The 20,243-nt window shown below is 37.5% G+C and overlaps 1 protein-coding gene across 1 annotated transcript in view; it reads left to right on the top strand.

Moving 5' to 3' along the window:
- Positions 1 to 20,243, top strand: part of LOC107220243 (UPF0489 protein C5orf22 homolog) — an 802,831-nt gene that overhangs the window by 419,347 nt on the left and 363,241 nt on the right. The window lies entirely within an intron of this gene.

Below are 20,243 nucleotides of genomic sequence, written 5' to 3'. Positions count from 1 at the left end.
AGTTCAAAGTTCCTACCGCGCTCCAATTTTCTTATAATTTCACATCTCCAGCTGAAAAGTGTGTTTCATCAATTTTTCACAATTCCGGCAAGACGCTCGATTTGAAAATGCTAAGCTCGCGAATTAATACACAAATGTCCTTCCAGGGTTCTCTAAATGTATTTCATTCCATCTTGACTTTCGAAGGAATAGAATTCCAGAGGAAGATAGGACAATGTTGTTTTGTGAGACCAGAAATGATCTCATCATGGCCTGAAACACTATCAATAAAAAATGTCAGCATCCGCGCAATCTTTTCAGAAATTCATCAGCTTCGTTTAACACTTCTAACTCCAACGCCAGTGCGTGAGATGACGATCTGAAAATAAAAGTGATTAGCGTCAGAGACGATTAACCGTATATGAAGAAGGCAAACGTAGTTCAGACCACTGTAACTGCAAAATTTCATTGCGTGCTAGGCATGATAATTGTTTTTGGAAATGAATTCAAATTGAATACGTGCAGTGCAGCGATACCTAGAAATACAATTTTAACAATTGACTTAGTCTTCTATGTCAGTTCACGTTTTTCAAGCGAACCATCAAATGATTTCACTCAACTGTGAATACTACCAACATCAATACTTAATTCAACGCTTCTGGTGCTCTCTCACTCTTTAGAGGAAAATGAGAAAAATGAATGGAATCAGAAGATTCTGCTGTGTAACCTCTGTGCTTCTTGTAGCAAAAAATTTATCAAATTAGCCACAGGTGGGGTCATCATACGTGTTTCGCCTGAAGCAAGCACACAAACACACACAGCCGTTGTGCAATATCTGTGTGTGATACGTGAAGCTTGCGAGTCTCTGCGGGAAGTGTGAAGCGTGGTTTCAAAGACACGAGTTGAGCGGACGGAATATGGGCGGATGATATGAGATACCCGGGTGTATGCGAATAAATAAAAACATCGCTAATTGCCAGCGCAGATGTTTGCTCGCATACCCGGTAACCTTTCTTTATCGCTGCGCTGCACCAGGCCGATTAAAGCCGCTATATATGAGCAAAGCAGCGCAACATAAACCGCGAAGCGAAGAGAATTGCGGAGCATCGGAGAACGAGGCATCGGCAGGCGACCTGAGAGCTACTGCTAATTAAATGCAACTGCTAATTAGATGACTGATATCATATAAGTTGGGCATACTGGTGATGCTAATTCTTGAGAAGGAGATTTAACACGCCACATCACGTGTTTGCCATATTATACGCACCGCACTTCTTGCGCATATAATTATTCTATCCCATTTATCAACGTTGTAGGAATTCATAAATCATGGATGGACATGATACAATTTTAATGATGGCCGTCAGCTTCTTTCGCTCTTTTGATTAGGTTCTTTGGCATGGGAGAAAAGAAAATGTTAAATCGATAAATGTAAATTGCAAATAATAGTATAGTCGGAGGAAATCGTGAATCTTAGGACTTGAGCACCGCACTGCGCATGCGTAAGCCTTGTCGCGTATTCACGCAGGATAGCCAACCTCAACTTTAGCTCTTAAACACGAATCATGGAACTTATCTAGGTAATCCGAATTTTTTCAGGTTAAGCGGACCTGAAATATATTATATGCAGTGATTCGGAAAGGCTCGACAAGTTTCATTTTTCACCAAGTTATTTCGTCTCGCCACTCGACACGTGAGAATCGATTGAATTGGTTGCCCTGCTTGCTGAACAATAGAGTCCCATTGTTTTACGCATGTGCCGTCGGTTAATTAGCCTGCTAAGTTTCACCGTATCTTCGTGGCAAATGAATGCTTATGCATTATCCACTCCGATGTACCCGCTTGCTAATTCACTGGTACTCAGGCATAACCTGATATACGTGCGTTGTAACTGAACATTAACATGACCAAGCTTGTTTAGCGCCGAGAGAAGTTGACGCAGAAAATTAGTCCGACGACACGTTATAATCTACGCAGCTTATCACTGTGGAAGCCATCGGCAACAGTGTATACGAGACTTGGGATAATCGCACTTCTAAAAAAGGGGGAATAAAATAGGACTGACATGGATATAGAGTGGGAGAAAAAAGAAAAAGAGGGAAGAGGAGGGAGGAAACCTGTACCTCCGATGAACACGGTATGAAAACAAGGAGAAAAGAATGAGATTTGAAAACCTTTCACGGCCGTAGCACGGTCGCATGGCGAAAAGTTATAAATTCATCGCAATAAATTGACAGTCAACTGGTGCAGCAGTAATGTGCGTTATCTCGGCCCCGCGGAGTGGTAAGTATACGTATATAATACATTTTTAGTGAGGAACCTGCCTCACCTCATCTCGCCTAACCTGGAACGCGTTATCTGAACCCGGTCTCTGATTTATGGTTCGTACTTATACCCGCCTCCCAGCCACCGTCGCCTCCACGTACATAACCGTTCGCGTATATTCCCGTTTTACCCGATTTGCAGCAAATTTATAAACTCATGCACAGCCCGAGATGAAGTCCTGCAGGACGAGACCGCGATAAATGGCATTGTGAAAGCGTTACATCACCTCTCTCATCCTCTCCAATGTCGTAAATAATCCCTCGGTTGAGACGTTGCGCCCTTCTTGGTGGTGGTCATTTTCAACTCTATCCTACAGCTTTTCATATATGGCCAAGAAGTGTCCAAGCTGTTAAACCTTCCGGGAATCTACAACGAAAGAAACAATTTTAATAATGTTACACAAGTTTTGGTAGTACGGGAATTATCGCATTACAATTTAAATTCGGTAAAGTACTGTGGTGTTACATCATGAAGATCGTTTGGAGATATCACAAGTCAAACATCCAGTATTCATCTGAAGTTCAACGAAGAGTTTCAAGTTATTTATTATAAATGGTGCTTAAAATTATTATTGTATGTGGCCACTTTAATACACATCAAATTTTGTATCATGTCATAAAAAATATCATCAAGTTAGTATCAAGTTTTACCAAATTCCATCCAATCTATGGAAATCAAACTATCCATTCTTCTCTCTAAAAGATTAGTTAAATGTAGTGAAACTCTTCAGAAACACTTCAGAAATTCACGAAGTCTTGTACTTAGAACCTGACTACAGGTACCAAGCAAGTGGTAAGTATTGAACCTGTATTGCGAATTTGTGGTGTTGGTTCCATTTTGGAATGCAATGTTAGTTGAAGCTTTGATATGTAACTAATAGGGAGTCAGTGATGAGCCACGTCTCTATTTCAAATCTTGGCAAATTTGTATCAGTATCAAGAACGGTTCCAAACACTTCAAGCGCACTAGTCCATCCGTTAATGATCCAATATATTAGCTCAGTGATGGTCCTTGACCTTCTGCCAAATAGCTTAGTGGTTACACGTTGTGGTCTCAATACTGGTTCAGCAATTGGCTAACCGTGATTGGGAATTCTCTATCCCTGGACTCATAATGTGGTACTATCTCCGATACGACAAGTTTAATATGCATAGGGAAGTGGAACGCTTTGATCTTGTAGGTTCATCTTCTTCTGTCGATTCTTGGATCATTGAGAGTATAACGAGCGGAGTGTCATTAGGAACATCAAAAACTTTGAGCAGCGAATGTTACAAATAATTCACGGTACCATTGGCCATAATTTCTTCGCACAAGAAGCTGGCGTGATTCTGTAAATGTGAAGTTTGCAATTTACATTCTACTTTGCGATTGGTTGCACTGAGGTATGGTTCAAGGCATAGAATCATTTCATATCTGACTCGGTTCCATAAAAAGCTTGTGAAGTCATTCGAGGATTCTTCTGATTTAAAATTGTTGTTTGAAATCAATCAAGCTGATGCCTATAAATCTGCTTAGATGATCATCCAGTATCCATCCTCATGCTTCCACTGTATACGTGTCCTACTACGCAGATACAAAATTGGAAATATTTTCAAATCTCTGCACACGTTGCACTGCCTACAATGTGAGTATTCAAATAATCTCAGAAACAGTAATTATAAGATCCAAAAAAATCCAATGAGGGATTAAGAGATTCACCAGAATACGATGACGCTTTTGTGGTATAACTGGATGACTAAAGCAGCGATGATGAGCCTTTACTCGGACGTGTAGAAACTTGCAACCATATTTACACAGCCGGTGTTAGTTGTGCGATATTAACGAGCAGCATATTCCCTTTCGCTCTCGCGTCAATCGCCTAAACCACTACCTTCCACCTCAGTCTGAGCAAAAATCATGCCGAGCGGATGTTACGAAACTCGGAAAATAACTAGTCGAGCAGCTGCGGCCGGGCTTTGATCTGACTGCGACAGAGGCACAGAAAGTCATGGAATTTAGACTCGGAGTAGATAAATTAGCAAATACGGAATACAACTTTTCATTCGAATTTTTTCTCCAATATTATGAGTTCATGTGCAAGTAGAGGTTCTGAATTGTTAAAGTTCAGACTAACCGTTACATCGAATGCCATTAGTTCGAATTGTCAGATTCCCGAACAGTAAACAATTCCGGGATGCTTTCGATTCTGAGGTATTGGAATTTCGAATGGTCCAAACATCCAATGGTAAAAATTCGTAATCATTGAAACTACGAACGGTGAAATTCTGTACGTCACCCACGTTCACATTTGCCGTGAAAGCGCCCGAAGCTTTGGGGCCATTTGGTGTTGTAACCATTCGGACCATTGGAGGTTTCCACAATCCGGAATTTCTACCATTGGTATTGTGGACCATCCGGAATTTTTACCATTCTAAATAAACTACATCGCCACTTCCGATGAAATATTCAGATTTCCGACACTTCCGAGTTTGATATTTCGGAATGACCTAATAGTTGTGATCATTCAACCATTCGCTTGTCCATTCGAACTAATGACATTCGACGTCGTCGGTCAGTTTGAACTTTAACAATCCGGAATTTCGATCCGCACCCGCGGATTCGTGAGCCAACCACTCGAGTCGGATGAAACATCATCATCGGATGGACTGATTGAGTTGGCCGCGTGCAGCACCTGTTTCCGACGTATTGCTGCATACGTGTAGAGGCTATAAGAGGAGAGTACAAAAAGTGCTTATTATTATAATAGATACGTAGACTCTTCACTTCCTGTTGGTTTCCTGCTCTGCACGGTGACCACGGCTGCAGAGCTACTGCTGCTGCGGCATGAGGGCACCGCACAGCCTCAGAAATCGGAATAGCGTGCAAAGTGAAGGTGATTACGCAGACGAGTGAAGTGTATGACCCTGGTTTAGGCGCTCCATGAAGGTACTGCGTAATAACATATTATCGTCGAGGAATTCGGATGTTGGCACGCCTGCTATTAAAATGTATTCATTGCTGTATAGAGCGCTTGTAGGTGAGATATTTTCAATCCTTCGAATCGCTATGCGGAAAGTCCGGTCATCGGAGGACGTTACACGTAAGCTAGACCATCGCTGGTACATGTAAGGTACCTGCACAATTTTCGTCGCGTGTTGAATCGCGGTGTAGTTTGCATAACAACGATGTTTCGTCCTGCGCGTTCATTAGCGTTATCAGAGAGCTGAACTAACATCAGTATCTGGCACCGACTACGTACACCCTCTCTCTCCCCAATTGCTAAGGAGATTAGCACGTGTTATGAAATACTTTGTGGATATCGTGTACACGGAATAAAAGGATATTGCTGAAGTTACAACATTGGTATTCTCAAATTTTTGCTGTGTGAGCAATTACGAAAACCATTACAGTCATACTACGGCGAAGTCAATCACTCCCAAATTGCAGTATAACTAGCAGCTTCAGTTGCATGATTTACCGCAAAATCTAGTGTGGGCAATAGTCGGTTTGTTTTTTTTTTTTTTTATCTTTTTTCGATATCGCTATTGTGCCAGTCCAAGAAAGAATTACAACTGGAATGTTGTAAGTTCTACAACTCAATCTTCCTGTCATATCCACAATTGACTTTACTACAACTTCTTTGTCAATAAACGTCGCAGCTTATTATACAAACTACAGTGGGAATAGCAATGATCGCTGGTTGAAATAACATCAGCCTTCACCGTTGAACTTTTTCACAGATGGAGAAACCCGGCGAATTTCTTGTGCCAGTTAAAAATCTCGCAATATGATACATCGGTAGTTGATTTTAGAATTAAGGCACCGTGAGTGTTACTCTGAGTGTTCTGTTTAGGCTGATCTAGATGATCACTAATCTTTTTCCGCCGTGTCTTTACTTTTCTTTGTCCAATTCTTCTTCAGATTTCTTACAATTATTAGATGTGTTTGTAAACTGAGCACCGTAATGTAACGTTACGTCTTGTACAAAAATGATCTAAGTACTGTAATAAACGTGATGAATTTTAATTGAATGTAATGCCGTTTCATTTACTCTGCAACATTATATTGCAATTCGAAAATTCGTCAACACAATTAATTTGTCGCATTAAAAAATTTCAGAAATTCTTACGCCACGTATCTTAACGTCTTTTTTTATATATTTTGTTTCTCATTTGTTTATCATGCTTACCACGAATTAATCTCAGCAAAGCGAGAATGTTTTTGTATTTTTAAGCAGGTCGAACAGCAGGTTTATACACGTGAGTCATATCGGCATTTCGGTCTAGACAGAACTCGCTCTGCACACAAATGCCTACGCAATGAGAAAACATCGAGACGCTGAAACAACAATTCGACTATTGAGTCAAGCGCTATAAATCGGCGTCGTAATAATAGTGCGAGCCGTCCATTGTCAGGGGTTTGACAAAAACATGCTTGCGTGCTAAAATTGCTTATTATATCTAATTATTTTCTGGAAGGGGGGACATAGTAATTATAATTTTTACATATAAACATTCAAGTTTATCAGAGTATAATATTTTTTTTCTTCAACAAATAAGAATCGCAGAAATTATCGGGCGCCATAGTAACGTCATCATTTCGTATTGTGGCGTATTAATTTTTGAGATATTGAGAAAGAGAAAAAAGTTGTGAACTTGAAATGTGTTGCTGATCCATCGGAATGTGCAACAAAAAATATTGATGCTAAGGAGACGTCGGATCTTTTAAGTCCAACGAAAAATTTAGTATTGTATTTTGAAAACTCTTTCTTTTCCTGAACGATGAAATCGTTTCACACTTAGGAAGGTGTTGGAATTCTGAAAATTGATAAAGAGGTACAAAAAATATACGATTCAGCCAAAGCGCAGCATGCCATAACCTCAAACCGAGTGAGAATCAGTTGCGAGTATATTTACAATCTTCTGGCAATTTTTCAAAATTTATTCAATGATGCTACACAGACAAAATTAGATATTCTCTATGACTTCCTAAAAATGAAACGATTTCATTACTAAGGAAGAAAAAGTGTGTCTCAACGATTTGCTCACTTGGTCAGTATTCGAGAGATGCTGAGATTTACCGACTGAGTAATATTTCGCTCATTACGACTAGCATAGGACTAAATGAGTAACGGTTTACTCGATCGGTACGAACTGATTCTAGCATCTTCTCAACACCGATTTTCGTGTCAATGCGGATAAACATGAATAATGCAATATGCAAGGTGCAGGCGTACAAAAGCGCGAGCAGCGAGATACTCAGGCACTCATGGATTATGTTTCCATGTAACCGTCGCTAGGGTTTAAAAATCTGCAACACGGTTCACCGTCTTCCGAGTCAGATTATACATTTGAAGTTTCCTGCGCTGGTGAAAATCGGATATACATAAATATACGTATATCCCTGAATCATACATCGACAAGTGCGTCCGGTCAATCGGCCGGGTGTTTAAAAAGCAAAACCGGTCCGAGTTTGGTTCGAATCTCCAGTAGCCGCGCAGGGAAGAAGTCATATCGACGTTTTAATTGCCGATATGATTGTGAGATCAAAAATCGTGAATCACCGCCGCGGTGTTTAAGAAAAACGAAAGAGTAGTAATGAACGAAACATTTAGCGATGCTTGTACAATCAGTAACTGCCCCTGGTGGAACAACATTTGTTACGATTTTTCAACGGAATTGTATAGGATTCTAACAAATTTTCATAAATTTTTATACTGATTATTCTCGCACATTCGGAATACTTTCAATTACTTGACGGAAAGTCTATAAGAATGAGGTTTTTCATTTTTTACTTTGAATCTTAGAAATTGTTTTTCGAATAATGGAACTGAGTACCACTGAAATATATCAAATTTTTATTATCTTCTTCGTACTGCCAAGTTTTTGAAATATTTTTATCCTACACCAGCAATTGTTTTTGAAATTTGATTAAAAATATATCGATTTCAATTCTTCTACAAAATTGTCATTCAAGTCCTGATTTCTTGATTGAAACTCTTAAGAAATCTGAGAACTATGTGTGAAATCTTCATCGGATCCCTAAAAAAGTTTTCTAATTACTGATAATAATTAGAACAAAATCAGAGCTAATCAAAGTTTGTGAAAAATTTGTAAATATTGTTGCAGATTTTCGTTCGAAAATATTGAAAGGTATGTTTCAATTCTATTGACCTCAACTATCTGAGCTCACTGTGAGTTCTTCAATTGCATGTTGAATAAAGATCAAATATTGACTAAACAATCTTCTCATTTTTTGCGCGATGCCATAATCAAAATAAGAAAGTTTGTGCTGATTTCAATGAGGCTTTGAACTGAAATTTTGAATTGAAGCATACGAATTTCAAACCTTGAGGGAATTTGTCTGTAAACTGCGTAGAAGGAGACTTGGGTGAAATTTCGAAAATCTTCACCAGAAGTCGTATAAAAAAATCTTTCCACCAATTTTCAGATCATGGTAGTATAGGCCTAGAAATAAAGTTTCAACCTTCTGCGATAGAAGTGGATGCGCAAAGAATTTTTGCAGCCGTGGGAATGCTGATTCATTAAAAGTTAAAAATTTTTCTGTTTCAGTGTATAATTTTGTGATAAAAGTCGATTTCAATCGATCTGCAGCTCAGTTAAAAACAATATTTCACAAATAGCTGTGTGAGAACATTTTTTTTCGATTTCAAAACTATCTCACAATTATGATTGTGCATCGACAACTATGAAAAAATAATATCTGAACTTACACTCACAGATATCTAATTTGTTGAATGTATCAAACATGCGGTATGTCTACGAAAAAATTAATTCCCAACAAAGCGATTAGAACAAATAATTTGAGTCGCCGAGTGAAACCATATGAATTTGCAGCAACAAAAAACTTCTTACGCCAAATTCTTTTTTCATGTGTAGCGTCTATTCAATTATGTGAAAGTCGACTCCAATAGTGCCAAATCGTAGGATTCGTCGCTTCGCGTGAAGAAATTCTGAAAGTTTGCGAAAATTCTCATAGCGCGGAATGCAAACAAGTGCGAAATTCGATGAGCGAGGTAAAAATTGGTTGCGCGATTGGTCGCATTGTCTCAGACATTGCACACCGTTAAATTAACGACATTCCCGAGACGCCTCGACATTTATTATCCGTTGCTCAGAGTCTTTGACCGACTGGAATGCAGTAGCATATTGTTCGGGACTTTTGTACAAGCAGAATTAAGGCGTGTATCGCGTAGAAGATTCATCAACATCACCATTATCATTGTGTTTCACTATGATCGGCGCCGTGGCTCATAATTTGTTCCGTATTATACACGTTAGGGTGTCGACGAATTTTTTAACACATACCCGCCTGATATTTTGCAAAAAAATTCAAAAACAATTTTCCAATTTTTTCAGATTTTCATTTCAACTCCAACCCATCCCGATTTTAAGGGTGGATTTTCCCATTTAAAATACACGTATTTCGGACACATTTTCGGTATGTATTTTATTGTAATGGTAAAAATCCTCAAAAAAATATGTAATTGCGAGGTTTTAGTGGCCATTAGTGCTACTATCTGAGAAAAAATTCACATCATCATACCATATTTTGAATTTTTTTTTTTTTTTTGAATGGGAAAATCTACTCCATGGTCAGCACGGGTTAAAGCTGAGTTAAAAATCTGAAATAATTAGGAAATTGTTTTTGAATTATTTGAAAAATATTCGTCGGGTTCTTAAAAAGTTCGTCAACACCCTAATAATGTGGGACACCTTAATACACGTGTTGTGATTTGGAATGGAAATTAGTGGCATGTTTTAAATGCTTGCTGACGCAAACTGATCGGAGAGAGAAAACAGGCTTGTGGATTTCCTTGTGTCAGAAATTATCAGATCTTCACTCGTGTTTATCGGTTATTTTCATTCTTTCATCATCTTTTCACACTTGAAAAATTACTTCATTTTAATTTGCGTGAATCTTGAGCCTCTTCTCTTTTGATTGAGAATTTAATATCAGACCTTCTTTGTTGAGCATAAATTAATTGGTATTTTGTTTCATCGGTGCAATTCATAAACCACATCTAGCATTTCAACAAAGCATTTGTTTCGAAGGACCCATGTAGTTGGACTTAAAACAATTTTTTGGAATCAGTGAAGTTCTTAAAAAAAAAAAAAAAAAAAAAAAACTTATCGTACACAAAGAAACTATTTTTTTTTCGTATTTTTTTACATTAAGCAGCACTTTGTTTGCTTTGGACACATCTTTGATTGAGATTGAACAAGGGAGTTCAAAAACAATATTTTGTTACAAAAGTCGATACTTTTCATTAATTTTATCAACAAATTACAATCGAACATTAAGTATTCCGTGAATCAATGTATTCTTAAGCTACGAAGATCTCTTTAAAAACGTCAGAGTTTAAAACAGCGAGATTTTAAATAAATACCTATTGTTAGATTGTGTTAATGCTTTGTTTGAAATCGTTTAAAAATCGTTGAAAATCCAGTAAATTCGTCCGATTTCACTCTACGATTGTTTATTTCATTCCGCAGACTATACATTCCCTAAAAATTCAGAGAGATACACATACACTAGATGATCTAAAGTAATGCGGTGATGCAAAGAATTTTTTGAACCGATGGATCAAATTGATCGTATTTTTTCATAGAATATAGATAATTCAAAAATGGCGACAGCTGAGTTGAAATGCATTACAGACTGGACCAAAGAGATCCTGACAAATGGATACAATGCATGTATCACCGCTTTCTGCGGCGACAATCAATTGAGGTATTTCGAACTCCCGTCGAAATTTCAAACACGGCATATTTTCCAATCCCATTATCTTCAAGATAGCATGTCGTGCCTCCGATACGCCGGAATTGATCAGCGTCTCGAAATTTCGATCACTAATAGCGGCACCAGAGTGTAAAAGAAGTCATAGAAAATCGGAGCTACCGGCATTGAGACGGGTATCATCTGCAGGAAGTTTGATCACGGATTTAATTAAACGTGCAGCAGGCAGTCTTAATTAAACCCGGAGACTTTCGTCCCGGCACGTGATCGTTTCACGGCTCAATTATACTCTGTGCAGCATATACTCACATGGCGAGGTGCGCATCTCACAAAAAACTCTGACCGGCTGTGATTGAGCCGTAAAAATCTATGCCAAGAGGCTGGCGAGTCGAGAATAAATGTTCGTTCTTTTTTTTTTTTTTTGCACTTATTTTATTACGAGATAGGCGCATGTTGAGCATTTATCAAATTTGTGTAGTCGAACGCTGCGAGTAGTCTCCTGAAATTTCGAGAGAAAGATAAAACTGAAATCACAAGCCAGAGCTTTGATACCAAATTTTCCATTCAAACCACTTTTGAGTGGTTGAAAATCTGATGAATTGATTCACTTTCATTCCACGGTGTCTTATTAAAAAAAATATACATATATATATATTGTTCTCTACAGTTCTTCTGAAACACTTTTCTTTTGTCACATTGGTACAAGTGAATATTAAAATCAAGATTACACTGAGCACGATTTTTACCGTCGAAAAATCAGCAATATTCAATTTACTGTACGTAAAAAAAAAATCTGTCTCACAACTAGTAAAGTTTATGACAAATAGTTTTTCCAACGCAATGAAATCGAATGTGACTATTTGATTGTCAACCGTCAGTGCAAATTGAAATGAAAAATCGATATCTGATCTCTGTTGGATAATTTTCAAAATTGCTTTTATTTTGAATTTATGAGAAATTCATTGCGGCCTACGAATATATAAATTTGATAAATTCTCAACATTTCACTGTGTCATGATAAAATTAACGAAGAGATAACTAATTTCAATTCAGAAATTTTGAAGAGGTTGGTTGACCAGGAAATTATTCTCTTTAAGAAAGATAATTTAAAAGAAATCGTATACATTGCACCGCTATGATTGATTATGATCGACAAATGGCAATACTGAAATGACCACTGAAGAAAACGAAAATCTGTTTCAGTGATTTCACGGAAAAACATCTTCTGGACAAAACGAGTCATTGCATAGTGAAATAGAGAGAAACCTGCTGGATTTTTCCATCTTTATTCGAGACACGACGGGAAAAAATACGGATTATTTTTAAAACACTAGGTCCTACTAAAATTGGGTTCAATTCATTTCATACTTGTGATGCATTAATCATTGCATTTTTGTTTAGTGTCTTGAACATGGGATTAGTGAGATTTTTTTTGGATATTTTTTCAAGTAATAATCAATATTTCAGTGCATAAATCAAATCACATTATGAACATTTTTTTTTTCTGTAAATGCGCTACTACAGTTTTCGTCCAGTAGGTTGTACCATGATGTACTATGCGAACGAGTTCCAGCTCATGTTTGTTACTTTAAGATATAGTTACTATAAGGTGTTATTTTAAGGTCAATGGTTCATTCTTACGTTTTCTCAATACTGAATAAACACATATAATCTAAAAATACACGCATTTCATCTTTCTTCAAAAAAACAACATCGAATGAGAAAAAAATATTTCTTTTAGATTGGGTTTTTTTCGGGTAACATCCAATGGGTTTATTTGGGTTGGTTAAAATTGGGCCCACCCTGATTTGAGACAAAGTCTTACATCCCAGCGTTTTTTTTCAATCTCGGTATTTTTATTTTCATACTTTCAACCAGATCTCTAAGCTTGCGAATATCATAATATGATGAATACTCAACTCACGACTGTCTCACGATAAAATTGATAAAAGGCATCGTTTTCTGGTTTAGTCAACGACCCTGATTTTCCGGGCGTAAAGAAAATCGTTTAGCCACGGTGCAATGGAAGGTATATTTTTTTGTCGCCGGTGTGTCGTAAAGATTCAAGCCGAGCGTTTCTACTGGCGTTTGTGCATCGGCCCAGAGCTTATCTCCGGCAGATAACGGAGGTCTCGCAAAGGGTCAGCGACGCTCATGACGATGCACCGATGATGGCGGCGGCAGCAGGCTGCCCGGAATATCCACCGTATACCAGCCTTTATCTGACGATGGAGTGAGTGTCTAGGGTGTGATGCCCCCGATAACCCCGAGGAACGGTGACACGGAATCTTTCCCGCCGCACGAACTCGGTACGTCATCCGCCGACGCGTCCACCTCAATATCGGCATCAACCGGTCCAGGAACGTTTTTTATGCAGCAACGGGAGCGTGTTTTACGCGTTTTATTGTACATAAGGTACCCGTTACTATGACGATCGAGTGAATCTGCGAATGCGCATGCGCGGAGTACTGAAACTACCACTTTTAAGTCCTGAGAGTTGAAAGTGGTCTTTTCTTTGCACCGCGCATGCGCTGTTACCTAACATTACGCTATCCTAACCTCAATTTTGCGCTGCGTGAAAAAACGCGTAACATGCTCTTGTTATACGGAGTGTTGAAAAAAGATGGATACATCTGGATAGCACGAAAATGGAGTAACTTAGAGATAAACTGATAATAGGTTCCCGAATAATTTTTCCCTGGGAATCCAATGGTAATATTCGATTCCTGGCTCCGTCGTTAATTTTTCGAAATCACCAATTTTTCGAATTTACATTCTTTCGGTATTATTAGTTTTTGGACCAGATGGGCCCAGGGGGGCCTTATGAGGCCCAACTTTGAAATTTCATATGGAAACTCCAATTTTCTCGTTCGAATTTGGATTCAGCGGGAAACTTTACGTTCGAATACGTATCAACCGCCGCCGGGATCATAAGGCCCTTCCTAGTGCCGTAGGTTTCGATATTGAAGAATGCTGAAGAAGAAAAGAAGAAGGCCGTTCTGGGCCCAACATCTAATATCACCATTGAATTGCTAGGGACAAATTATTCGGAAACCCATTGTCAGTTTATTTGTAAGTTACTTTGTTTTCGTGCTATCCAGGTGTATTCAGCATTCTGGGGATTTCCATTTGAAATTTCAAAGTTGGGCCTCATAAGGCCCCCCTGGGCCCATCTGGCCCAAAAACTAATATTACCATTGGATTCTCAGGGAAAAATTATTCAGGAATCTATTATCAGTTTATCTCTAAGTTACTTCGTTTTCGTGCTATCCAGGTGTATCCACCTTTTTTCAACATCCCGTATAAAGAATCGTGTGAAACAAGGAGGCAACGGTCTTTTCGCCTCGCGTATTTGGAATATTCGCCTTCGGCTCTACGTGCTCACCTACGACTCATACACTGAGAGAAATTTTCAGTTTCGGTTACCGCTCAGTCCTTAACTATTTTTATTTTTCACCAAAATCGAAGAATATAGTTCTAGGTACGAAATGAAAATTAGTTTTCTAGCTGTTACCGGAAAGTCTAGTATCCGTTGCCATTCTTTCTCATTACGATCAGTGTTACTGTATTTTTTTGTAACTGTTGCGAAAATTTGATGCCTGTGCAACAATAAATTGATGTAAAACCCTTGTTTAACTAAAAAAGTAGAGTATACCGAACAAACTGATTTTGCGTTGCAATTACCAAAAAAGGATCGACGATAGCGCAAAATGGTTAGGCGTACCTCGTTTTCCGTAATTCCAACAATATTCTAGCAGTTTTTTTAACGATACTTGTTTTACTGAATTTTTCTAGTTATTATAACAAATGAAATTTTTCTCAGTGTATTGTAAATTACGCTCGGTCCGAAAAGACCGAGTTTGTTTCCTTGTTAAACAATATACAATCTTTAAACTGAATTTGACGAGGAATTGGAAAGACGCCGCTTTTACGCTTAGCTGCAGCTTCCAGTGCACCGAGAGAATATTCTGATTGCGGTCACCGTACAGTCCTCGACTAATTTCACCTCCGAACGTAAGCGAATAGTTATTGGTTTTGATAGAATATTTTTTTCAAATTCCTTCTTTCATTCTAGAGCGAAAATTAGTCTCTAAAGCAATCAACGTTTTGTTTCATATCACAAAATACGAAAGAAAGAAAAAAAAATTTCAGTTATTCATTTAATTATCATACAACATGGCACAGATTCAACACCATAGATTTTTCTTCGATGTAAAACTTTGTTTTATTGGATATATAGTTGATGAGTCATATTGCTGAAACAAAAAACCGAGTGATTTGGGTTAGACATAGGATGGTGAACAAAATGTTATTTCAAATTGATAGCAAAGATTCATTGGATTTTTAAGAAATTTCAACGAATTTAAAGAAATTTCTCTCAGAGTATATGGTTCTTCATTATGATTATTATCTCTCGTACTGAATTTTTGTCTAACCATTGTCATAATTTGATGTTATATTGGTATAACAACGAATAAATATTAAAGTCCTAATCACATGAAAAAATTTACTTAGTCAACTTAACTAACAGATTGAATGATGAAATAACCAAACAATGTGGTATCGACAACTGTATTCACCCTGAATAGCTACTAGGATTTGATCAAATCTTCATCTAATTCCGACAATATTAAAACCGTTATTGTTAAAAAATTGAAAAGTTTTCGTGAATTTGAGTAATTAGCCTTAATTATTTGATATATCACATGATATTTCACATCAACGTGTTTACTTCAAAACCTTGTCGTTTTTTTTTTTTTTTCTCTAAATTTTTCAACCGGCAATTGAAATCATCCTCCTTCTTAGACGATTATCTTCAAAGCACATTTAATATTTTGAAAAACTATCTTGAAGCCCCGATTGTGACATTGAAATTCTGATCAAATAAGAATATCTCGCGTCTGTGTTTTGCGTTCACTGTTTATAACGAAATGAACATTTACAACTACTGATAGAAAGAATGTTGTAACGGATTAAAACGTCGGTACAATATCAAAAAAAATTTATTTATGCGTAATGCAAAAACTCTGTCCTTCACAATCCCGTCAAACGTCAAAAATAGTATAATTCATGACTTTTTGCTCTCGTCTAGAATGATTTCTCAATACTACCGTCACTTGTACAAGTTTCGAAGTTGTCGAATTTTATTACCACCAATTTTCCAATCATCTGGTCGTTTATGACTACGTTTAACATTCATTCCCATGTTTTAGTCTCGTATTATTGCTATTTCAACGCGTATACGGATCATGTATCCAATCATCTACAATTTCTCGGTATTCTGACGGCTCTAATTAATTTTACATCTCTGCATGTACGTGGAATTGTTTGCTGTAGTTTCTCAGTCACTCGAAGCTTTTTAACTGTTCGTGTTAGTGCTTGTTTCGTTCAGTGGCTGACAATAAACTGAAAAACTTTCAATCGTCACCGGTATCACTTTCACTAACTTCTTCATTTCGCGCGAATTCTCAACTATTATACGGTCATCTCTTTCCCTTGTAACGTAATGTGACTAACTCAGTAAACGTAAAGGTTTGCCCTCCGTTGTTATGCCCATGAGTTCCGTCCTCACCATTTCTCGCCCCCATTACTTTGACGCCGAATGAACCATATACGCGTATCTAACTAGAGCAATACGGATCGCGCTCTTGAAAAGGAAAAACTAAAGAAGTTTATCGAATCCACGTTTGTCCGTAAATTTTAATATTCGTCGCAATATAACCAAAAATACCTAGTTTGCAAACAAACGCGGTTGAGGTAAAGCAAGCGTATAACTGACAGTTGTATCCAAACCGCAACGGAGGTCTATGAAAATGAAGAGAGGAAATGGAGGCCTAAGCGAGGCAAAATCCTGAATGGGCTGTTCGTGACAAGTTTTTACATTTATACATTTTATTTGTACACCTTATAGACAGATTTACATCCCGGTAATTTTATGGATTTCATAGTATTGTTCTAACTTATTTTTTGTCAAAAGAAGAATAAGATAACGGAAAATTTTGAGATTTGACGAACGTGTTTCACATTTAATTTCAATCATCATTATAATAATAAGGAACAAATAAATGCCGTTACACCCTCGAATTGTGACCTGAGTACATGATCCAGTTATTCATTCGGACGTGAGTAACCAATTATTTCGATTAACGACCATCTTCTCGGTTCAGACTCTTCTAATTATTGGCATCGTCGCTAACAAGAGTAGCAGTGATCAAATGATTTCTGACCAAGACGTACGGAAAAAAAACTGTAAATTATTATAGACAGACATAAGGTATAAATCACCGTTCGGATTATCAATCCATACGGCTCTTGTTCCTGCGACCGTATCCCATAAAACGTCTCTTTGCTCGATACTCCGTTCTAGTTTCATACCTTTTATACTTCAATTTTCATAAGTGCACCGTAGTTTCGACATTTCCTGTTTAGCAATGCAGCAGTTTACAGGTGGAATATCAGCCTTATGCCTAAGGCTTTGTGAAAAGATCGACTACTGTGAAGGCGATGCATGTCGAGGTTTTGTTTTCACGATATTTAAATGCATTGTACTTTTCTCCAATTAAATACGACGGTGAAGCGAATTTCTTATTCTATTTCAGGCATGCCAGCTATTTTTCGTTATTTTTTTTTTGTTGAATTTTCAGTACCTAGTCAAATTAGTATCCGCGATTTTTTTCCGATTTTTATACCATGCCAATCTCAAATTATGAATTTTTATAAAACTACTATCTTCAAAACTTTGATTGCCTCTAACCCAACAAAAAAAAAAAATATCGACATAAGTAATTATGCGATTTTGTTTATCTTGAGACAAAAATTCATAAAAAAAGAACATAATCTCATGCAGTGAATTTTAAACCGTCAAGAGTTCTTTATTTGTTATCAAAAGCACCAAAGTAACTATCCACAAATATATATATTTCATTCATCAATGAAACCTATTCAAATATTGTTCATTGGAAAGTCCATTAAAAATTTTTATTTATTGTTAGACGTGAGATTCATAATCAACTGATACAATTACTATACAGAAGTAAAAGATTTCTGTAGAAAATTATAAAATTGTAAATAAAACTATATACAGAAGTGGATCACAAAAGTTTAAGGTGCTCGTATTCGGCGGGCCAGTAATTAATTTATCATAAATATTTGTCGACCAGAACAAGGTGATTGAACTTATGTTACGCGGTACTTTATTCTAAACAAAAAAACTCAGCGAGTATGACCAATTAAAAGTTTCTACTCCCATTTCAAGAAAAAATGAAACTTTTCCGGTAGGTATGACAATTTTCCTGAGAAAACGTATGAAATCAAACTGCGAGCTGGCGAAAATTGTTCATTCGGTTAGTTGATTATTGTCGTTATCTTAATTTCTGGTTGGGAAGGCTGTGAACCGGCTGTTGAATAGTCGGATACTAGGTCGATGCGTTATCGAGTTTCCAAGAACGAATTTACTCCATCCTGCGGAACAAGTTGGCACAGAACTCAGAGTCACGAGCAGCGTTGGCGTAGCGAATCAAAGTGAAAAGAGGAAAAAACGTAAAAAGAAAAGAGTACAACGGGCATACCGAGAGACAGTGTAATAATCTATAAACTGCACACTTCCTACGCGAGTAATCAGCACTTTTGCAAGTACGAGGAAGCCATTACGCAACCATTAGAGCTCTAGTCACCGGTAAGCCAGCGAGTCCTCGACAATGGTGCAGCAGCATTCTACTCTCAAGCCTGTAATGTGCGAAATGGTAACAGTGGCTGTAAGGCAGGACTACTTTCCCACGCTATTCATGCCCTACGCACGACGCACCTGCGTGCAGTCTTCTTAGTCGCTAATTTCGCCTTAAAAGCCCCCTCGACTAATCATCTCCTTCCCTTCTTCCTTCACGCGGCATCGAAAATCATACACACGTAGCTGAAGAGGTTTCTCCTTTCCGATGATACCGTGCATCTTGGTACTGCCATGATTGTGAATGGACCAGTAATCGGGTTTCAAGGTAATGCCGAACTTCGGCAAACCTCGGACATCGCGTGTAGTGTGAGATGGAATGCCGTTCGTGAAACGCCAGATGATGATGATGATGTAAGGAACAATCTCGCAGTGTGTCGTGGTCGGAAAATGTGGGTATAGTGAATGCTACGATTCTACAAAGTCATTTGAAAAGAGTTGTGATGATATGTCGTGAATTTTGTTTCAAGATGGAAATGACAGTGAAGAAGAATGAGAGAACGTTCTTACCCAGTGTTTGTTAAAAACGATTGTGAACAGTTTTGAGTTACCAAAAGTAAGATATCAACATTTTGAGAAAAGGGTTTATAATTGGAACGTGAGCAATGATTGAAATCCAGTGGTTTTCATCCAATGTTCATGTTTTTAGGCTCCCTTTGCTCGATGATCAAATCTCCCAAGATTTACTGAAAGGCATCAGAAAAATCTTACATCGTAGCGTAAGAATCTGGACGTCACATGTATACGTTCACACATTTACGTGCGGTGTCGATCACGTTTGAAGATGCGAGCATAGTCAGTCGGTCAGTATAATAATTCACATCAATCATAAATGTGACAACTCCAATTAATACATAACCATCGAGACGGAATTTTAATTATTTATTCGTCTTTTGGAATCCCTTCGAACCCAGTTGGGAAAGTTTATAGAAAATTCTGATACCAATTACCACATTAATCGAAATATATATTATATAAGGACCGACGACTCAACATAAAGGATAAACATTTATTTTTAACGTATGTCGCCTCAGAAAATAAGAGTTAATTTTTAGAATTTTTTTTTTTTTTTTGTCTTGTTTTATTTAATCTCACATCAATATTTCTGGCCAGTTTGATCTGTATAACTATTTATATAATTATAAGATTCACATCACAATTATTTGTTTATGGCACCTGACCTACCAATATAAGAAATTCGTTACAGTAGCGTAGTTGTAACGGAGAAATGAAACTCTTGACGAACATTTCTTGCACGGATCTATTTTGCAACATTTTTCTAGGCAATTACTGAAAATCTCCATGATGAGCAACGTGAGGCCAAGAAGGTTAGAATCGGGTCGAAAATACCAAAGTTTTGGCATTTTAAACATGCTAACTATAAATACTTTTTTCATTCAAATGTCGAAACAAAAAAAAATAATTCCAGTCAATTCATGTGGTAGAGTAAATGACTTGAAAAAATCGCCGGTCAAAA

This window comes from Neodiprion lecontei, chromosome 5 (genome assembly GCF_021901455.1).
Source record: "Neodiprion lecontei isolate iyNeoLeco1 chromosome 5, iyNeoLeco1.1, whole genome shotgun sequence".
Taxonomy (NCBI): domain Eukaryota; kingdom Metazoa; phylum Arthropoda; class Insecta; order Hymenoptera; family Diprionidae; genus Neodiprion; species Neodiprion lecontei.
Note: the sequence above shows the minus strand (reverse complement) of the source record. Positions and strands in the feature narration are given on the sequence as shown.